Genomic DNA, 7,554 nt, shown 5'->3' on the forward strand with positions numbered 1-7,554 from the left:
TTTTTTTTTTTTTTTTTGGACCTGTAACTAAATCATTATTTTTTTTCCTCTTAATGTTCGTATTTATTCTTAATCTTTAGAATAGTAGATCAACTTTGCTATCTTTCTGGTCATGAACATGTACCTATAATATGATTTAAAATACCTCTTTTATGTACTTACTGGTTTAATTTTTGCACTTATGCAAGTTCACCCCCTTTGGTTTTGCTGCGTGGTGTACTTTATCATTGCAAACGGATTGTTGACCTTGTTTAGTTCTTCTCACGCTTTCCCTTTTTCCTGTTCTACTTTAATGCTTTCCTTTCTGAATGTTCCCTTTTATTCTGAATCCAAGGTCGGTGGATGGATGGCTTGATGTGAGTTGTTCCAAGGAGTATTTAATGTCCTTTGGTCTGTAGAAGTCTGCTGTCTTAAAGACTCATCTGATTGAGATTATATATAATTTAAATTCCCCTGCACTCCACTGGAAACATCTTTTTAAAGAAAGTTGGTTTCTGAACCTGAGAAGGTATAATGAAATCAGAGATGTTTGTTAGTCTTTCATTAACACCTTAGGGGAAAATCTGGATCTCTCATTAGAAAAATGAGTAGAGGGGACAATTCTGAAAAGGTAATCCAAGCACTATGAAGATTTCTATAGGTTTCTCTTTTTCTGCTGTACAATGGAAACACTTTTGTTAAATACTTTATTTAAATAGTGATGCCTTGGTTTGAGGATGTCACTGTATGAAGTTGTTACAGGTATGGAGTTATGTTGCTTAAAACTTCTTCCAGTTTTTCTGTTCATGATGTGATTTAAATAATGTGCCAAAATGTAATTTCCATGATTGCCTAACCAATGAGTTGTAAATCTTGCTATGGTTTTATTCGCTGTTAGTGAAAAACTGAAAGTTTGATGTACAGTTATATTTTTTTCCAAAATGAAGTTTGAATGTGTTGTAAATAAAGTGCATTTTTAAATAAACCTGTTGTTCTTCTTAATATATGGTAGCAATGGAGAGCTGCTGTCAGTTTGGACTACTTTGAGACCTTTGAGTAAATTTTCCTCCTAACCCACCAAACTTATTAATGTAAATTTTGTTATTCATTTAGATGAAGAGTGGACAGACATCCAGAAACTTTTCATCTGCGAGCAGTCCAGCCTCTTCTAACACAGGAGTGAATTTTTTAGCTCACAATAGACTCTCTAAATGGGTATCTTGGCTGCAACCTAGTGCAGGTGCTGTGTGTTGCTACTACCTAGTTTTGCTAGTTGATGCTTCTGATTTAGTGTTTAGCCTCTCCCCAGATCTCCTGCTTTCTCTATTGTTCAGCTATGTGGTATAAGGTACTTGGAATTCAAGGTCTTCTCCTTCACACTGAGGCCCTTACTCTATATCTGTGTCCTCCTTGTGCAGTACTTTTTTTTTTTTTTTTTTTCATGGTGTGTGTGTGGGTTTAGTCATGTGCCTGTCTGTAGGAACATTTTAGGAGACTGCTTTGGGTTCCCCACAGCTGGGTGCACAGTATCTATCTTGAAATCGTTTCTGATGCGGTGGAGATCCTGACCTGTTCTGAGGTTGTAGTAGGAACTGGGGAAATGCTGGTGGTCACAAAAGGGTGATGAGTGGTCAGTCAAGTTCTCTGTCAAAATTAGAGCATAGCCAGGATGAAGTTAGTGATTCTTCTAGGGCAAGGTGGAGATTCAATAAACTTGAGGGTAGGAGATATATGGTAAAATGTTGAGAGAGAAGGTGTGTCCTGTGGTAAGGAGTCAGCCTCTGGCTCTTTGAGGTCACAAGCTTTGCCCTTTGACGTAAAGATGAAATTTTATTGTTGAATCTTAACTGAGTTTTACTGGCACAGTAAAATTTTGCTATAAAATTCTAGGTGGAGAGGCATGGTTATATGCTCAGCGCGAGCACTCCAGTGTAGTCTGGAAGTTGCAGTGCCTTTGAAGTGTGGTCCCTTGTTCTGATGAGTTTCTTCTTTTATGAGATAGCAAATATACTGTCTGATGAAAAAAGCACATATCTTAGTCTATAGACTTAGCAGATATTTGAATAACTGTGAAGTGTTATTGTCTATTTTAGTTAAGCATTATTGATTACTTGTCTAATAGGGAAGCAGTATCAACTTCTATAATAGTAGAGTGTTATCAACTACTTCTGTAGTAGCGCATTAAATACATTGGCATAGTACAGCTTGCATATTGTCCACTTCAAAAGAGGGTGGCTGCCTGATAACGGCCAATTGCAGGAGGGTCCTTGACTCTGGACTGTGCCCGGGAACTGTTTGGGAGAGTGCTAGTTGGCACAGTCTGTGAGATGTTTAAACAGCTTACTAATGCATGTGGTCATGGTTCAGTGCCTGGAAATGTCCCCAGACTCTGTTTAATTTTTTAATCAATATGTGGCCTTCAGACACTGAGCCTCTGCTGTGTATTACAAGGTAGCAGTGCTGCAGACCACAAAAGAGGTGATATCGGTGCTGGTTTCTTGGGACATTAGTAGATCTGTCTACTGGGGCCAAAAGCCTTGCTCTCCCCCTGCGCCTACGCTTTGCTGTATCAGTGCAGGGTGGGCTGGGAGGGGAAAGTCTGCCGGCATCAGCAATGCACATATGGCACGCAGATAATGCTATCACTGCGGTAGCTTGCATGAAAACAAGAAGTGCAAGACAAGTGTCACGTTTGATGTGACACTGCACTTTGCTTTACCTGCTTCCAGTCCTAGTAATTTTTTATATTTATTATTATGGTGTTCACCCATTTTTAGTAAATCTCTGTATCTGATTGACCACATATTGCTGCCCACCCTTTTGGGAGGAGATGGCAGTGGAATGATGGCACAGGACTTTGCAGTATGTATAGGGAAAATGACCTCATGAAGACCTTACACAAGTCATCAAAATGACTCGGGAGACTCTCAAGACAGCAAGTTCAGTGATTAAAGGATGACACAATTCAATAGAAGGAAAACAACCTTTTTTTTTTTTTTCCAAACCTTAGAAGTCAATCTTGTATCTAGTGCAGATGAGCAGATTCCTCAAGTCTTGAGATAGGAAGCATGCCAGGCTATTGCAAATGAGCACAATAAACATCATGGAATCTTGCAGAAATTGCTTTAAGTAGCAATTTCTCTTTAAAATTGCTGTGAACTAGGGATGTTATCCTTTTCTTGCCCTTATTGCTCACAGAAAGTATTTTTTCTTGGCATGGTTTGCCTTAAGAAGCCAGTAGTGTGCAGGATGTACCCCATGACAAATTACCTACTGGCCATCCCTGCTGCTTTTGTACTTCAAAAAGAGGTGCAGCATTTGCACCCAAATGATTCTGGGAACACTGCTCTCTGAGGATCACCTTTCTGTTGTGAATGTTTCCAGCATCATGTAATTTCTAAGACTGAAACTGGGCAGAGCTAAATTATCTGGGTATAGCTTAATAAGTCATGGTGCAGGAAGACAATTGGGATGCCCAGCATAACTGTGAGCTTGGGAGGGGTGCCTCAAGAAGCTGTTCCCCAGCTGCTCCATGCCAAAACCCCACAGATCTGTTTCCTTTCGGTCCGTCCAGGAGAATGCAGTAGTGCTTATGTTGTCCTGCTGAAGGAAGGAACAGGAAGAAAGGGCACTGGGGGATGAAGGAAGCAACTTGCAATGCGCTCAGGCTTTTTTATGATTTCCCTTAATTTTTTTTTTATTTCCCTTAGCACCTGTTGTCTCTAGATGTGAGCATTTTTGTTTGTGATTTGTCGCTGCCATCTTTGCTCTTTAGTATCCAAAATGTCAAATGAATCGTTACCCAGAGAGATGGTGGATGCCCTGTCCCTAGAGACACTCAAGGTCAGGCTGCATGGGGCTCTGAACGCCTGATGGAGTTGTAGGTGTCCCTGTTCATTGCAGGGAGTTGGATTAGATGGCCGTTAAGGAACTCTTCCAGCCCAAATGGTTCTATGACTCTATGAAATCTGATCTTAATCAAGCAGCTCCTTACATTCAAGGTGCTGGTAAGTCCGCCCACCTCCTGCTAGCCATGCTGGGCTCTGCTTCTCCAGCAAACACACTGGTGATTTTTGGGTAGCAAGACTGTGTCCTCTGGCAGGCTGAGCATTGTTGTCCTGGTTGTTCTTTCAAATTTGCTTAAATAATACGTATTTCTGGCTGAAGTCAAAGGCTTCCTGATTACAATATATTTGCAACCCCCAACAAGCACTTATGTTTCCTTCTGAAAGACAAATAGTGGCTCTCTCAAGCACTCTGTGTCCTGGCCAAAGAGCAATGGTGTGAGGCAGTGGCAGTGGGGGACCATGGGTTACAAAGCAGGGCTGAGTTCATAGGGCCCTTTCAGAGGGCCTGGGAGCATGACAGTGTACCTATGCCACGTACAGAGCTAACATGGCCGAGGGAAGCCTTCTTGGGATGGGATACGTGCACTCACAGCAAAAAGCCACTGAGGCAGAGATGGCCTGGAGGCTGCCCTAAGTGACAGAGTAGCAGGCTTGTGTTGTTTCCATGGCAAGTGCTACTGAAAGGGAGATGGCAGGGAAAGTCTGAGAAGAAAGCTTGTTATTCTGTGGTGCACACATGCACATATGTGTATATATATGAGCATACTTCATGTGTACTGCCATACATATCTATCACCATTCAGCACATGAGAATTTTTGCTTGATCCTGGCAGGGTACAGACCCAGCTTGCTGGTATCCCCGTTGCCTTCTGTCTGCTGCATCCTTCCTGCTTATCACTTTGAAATTGGATCAGTTGGTTCATGAGGTTCATGCTGATTTTCACTGTTTGATCTGGGTGGAGAGGAGCATAAAAGCAGGCTTTCAGTGCTAGTGAGGCCTGCGTGGGGGGGAAAAACGAAAGGGCTGCAGCAGGCCAAGTACTGGTAGTTGGCAGTTGCCTAGGGGAAGTACTCCTGCAACTTGGTTCAGGGGGATCCAGTAAGCTGCTGCTCCTGCAGTGCATTTCTCGTCTGGCAACCACTCCTTAATACTCCTATCACTCTCCTCAAGCCATCAGTCCCTGCTCCACCCAGGCTCTATCTGGGGGCTTCCAGCTCAGCTGACCCTTTCGATTACTTGCCTTCCCCCTGCTCTTTCTTCTTAGATTCCTTCCCGTCTCTAGACTCCTTTTTCCCTTGCTCATCCATCCAGGGCTGCCCTTCTCTCATTGCTGACACTGCAGTGCTTGTTCCTGCACCACTTACCGCCCAGCATTTGTCTGTCTGCTTTGTGTTCTCCTCAGCTTAGATAAGGATTAGCAGGAAAGATGCCATACAGAGCCCTTTTCAATTTTTCCAGCTGTTCCTCTCTGTGTTAAGGGAGTTTGGAAAAGTTGAAAATTGGAAAGAGTTCAGCACAGCTTGGTCTAGGACTGAAATGAGCACTGAGCTCAAACACTAACTCATTCTTGACAGAACTGGGTTTTAATTCTGTCAGTTGGATGTGATACTTGAGACAACTTACAGTGGAAAAGTGTGTTTTAAAATAATAATAACAATGAATAGAAAAGCCTGGAGTAATTAGTTTCAAGCCATTTGGAGAAGGAGATCAATACAAAGAGCCTGCAATAATGTTTGTTAAGGAAATACTTGTGAAGCCTCAAAAATTTTGTGAAGAACCAGGCAAGTTAAGGGCTGCAGGAAGAATTTCATCCCAGAGAAGGCTACAAGGAAGCTGACCTGCAACCAGCCAGCTGCATCACAGCAGCAGTGCTACACCAAGCACAGAAAGTCCCTAAGAAGCCAGAAGTCCAGAGAGCTGTGATGCCCCATCCCTGGAGGTGCTCAAGGCCAGGTTGGATGGGACCCTGGGTAGCCTGAGCTGGTGGGGGCAGCCTTGTCCACGGCTGGGAGTGGGGCTGGGTGAGCTGTAAGGTCTCTTCCAACCTAAGCCATTCTATGATTCAATGATTGTCTCCAGATATCAAAACCATAAGAATGGAAGACTGCATGGAAGAAATGGGGGTGTTTGTTGACACTCAGCTAAACATGAGCTAGCAATGTGCCCAAGTGACCAAGAAGGCCAGTGGCATCCTGGCTGGTATCAGAAATAGAGCAGCCAGCAGGAACAGGGAGGTGGTCGTCCATCTGCACTTAGCTCTGGTGAGGCTGCACCTTGAGTACTCAGTTCAGTGCTGGGCCCCTCACTGCAAGAAAAACATCGAGGCCCTGGAGCATGTCCAGAGAAGGGGAACAAAGCCGGTGAGGGTCTGGAGCACAAGTCTTATGGGGAGCAACTGAAGGAGCTGGGATTTTTCAGTCTGGAGAAGAGGAGGCTCAGGGAAGATATCATATTTCTCTGCAACTGCCTGAAAGGAGGTTGTGGTGAGGTGGCGGTTCCCTCTCATCCTATTGCTAGTTACTCTGCTCCTGTTCACCCAGGGGAGATTCAGGTTGGAAATTAGGAAGAATTTAATCTCCAAAAGAGTGGTGAGGCACTGGAATGGGCTGCCGAGGGAGGTGGAGGAGTCGCTGTCCATAGAGATATTCAAGAAACATCTGGATGTGGTACTAAAATACATGGTTTAGTGGGGAAGTATTGGTGGTAGGTGAATGGTTGGGCTAGATGATTTTGGAGGTCTTTTCTAACCTTGGTGACTGTATGATTCTAAGGATGCATCTGTGTGTGCCTCTTGATATCAACTACTTGTATCAGTGGAGAGAAAGGCAAGCAGGTGTTGGGGTTCAGTTACAAAAGCGATTTATTTGTGCTCTTTACTCAGTGCTCTTAAGGATATGTGGCTTAGCATAAACTTCCTGACCCCTGGGGAACCGCTGTTGTCATGATAACAAGCATTAACAATGCGTTAATGCTTATAATAACATTTTGTATGGTAAAAGATTTCCAGGATTTACAACTTTGAACCTGTTATCCTCAACCTGATTAATACAACCGTATTTACTGAAATGATTGCAAGGGCACTTCTCTCAAGATAGGTAACTATTCTTGTATGAATAATTAAACAATTGTGATTAATTTAACTGCTGGCATACATTTTAAAGTCAAACAGATCTTGAGCAAAGATTCCAGGCACTTAGCCTTTCACTCTGATTAATTAAAAATGAAGTTCTGCTGATCTATAAGAGTGATGATTCTTCCATCACTGAAAACACAGACGTGGCAAGATATGTGGAGATGAACCACATGAACCTCCACTATGTCACTCACAACTACTGCTCATTTTATCCAACTAATACAATTCCTCTATCCTCTGAGGTTTTTTTTTCCTTCTTCTGGGATTTCATTGATAAGACTTTGTCAAATAGGCCAAATTCTGTTTGTGCAGCTGAGCATTGTAAAGAAACTCTCTGAAGCTGTCTGAATGTATACTGAAGAGTAAATGTTTAAAGATGTTAATCTGTATAGAAATGTCCTAAAGTTTATTGCACTTAATATTGTGAATTGTTCTCTTAAAAGGAAAGCAACTGAGAATTAGCGGAGTCAGAGCCCTGTTTTGCCAGACATACTATAAAAAAACAAGCCATGAATGCCATTCTTGAGCTAAAGAGTTTGAAACATAGACAACATTCTCAAACTGCCTGTCAATTAATTAATAAATTAGTTGTT

This window comes from Meleagris gallopavo, chromosome 2, assembly GCF_000146605.3.
Source record: "Meleagris gallopavo isolate NT-WF06-2002-E0010 breed Aviagen turkey brand Nicholas breeding stock chromosome 2, Turkey_5.1, whole genome shotgun sequence".
Lineage (NCBI taxonomy): Eukaryota > Metazoa > Chordata > Aves > Galliformes > Phasianidae > Meleagris > Meleagris gallopavo.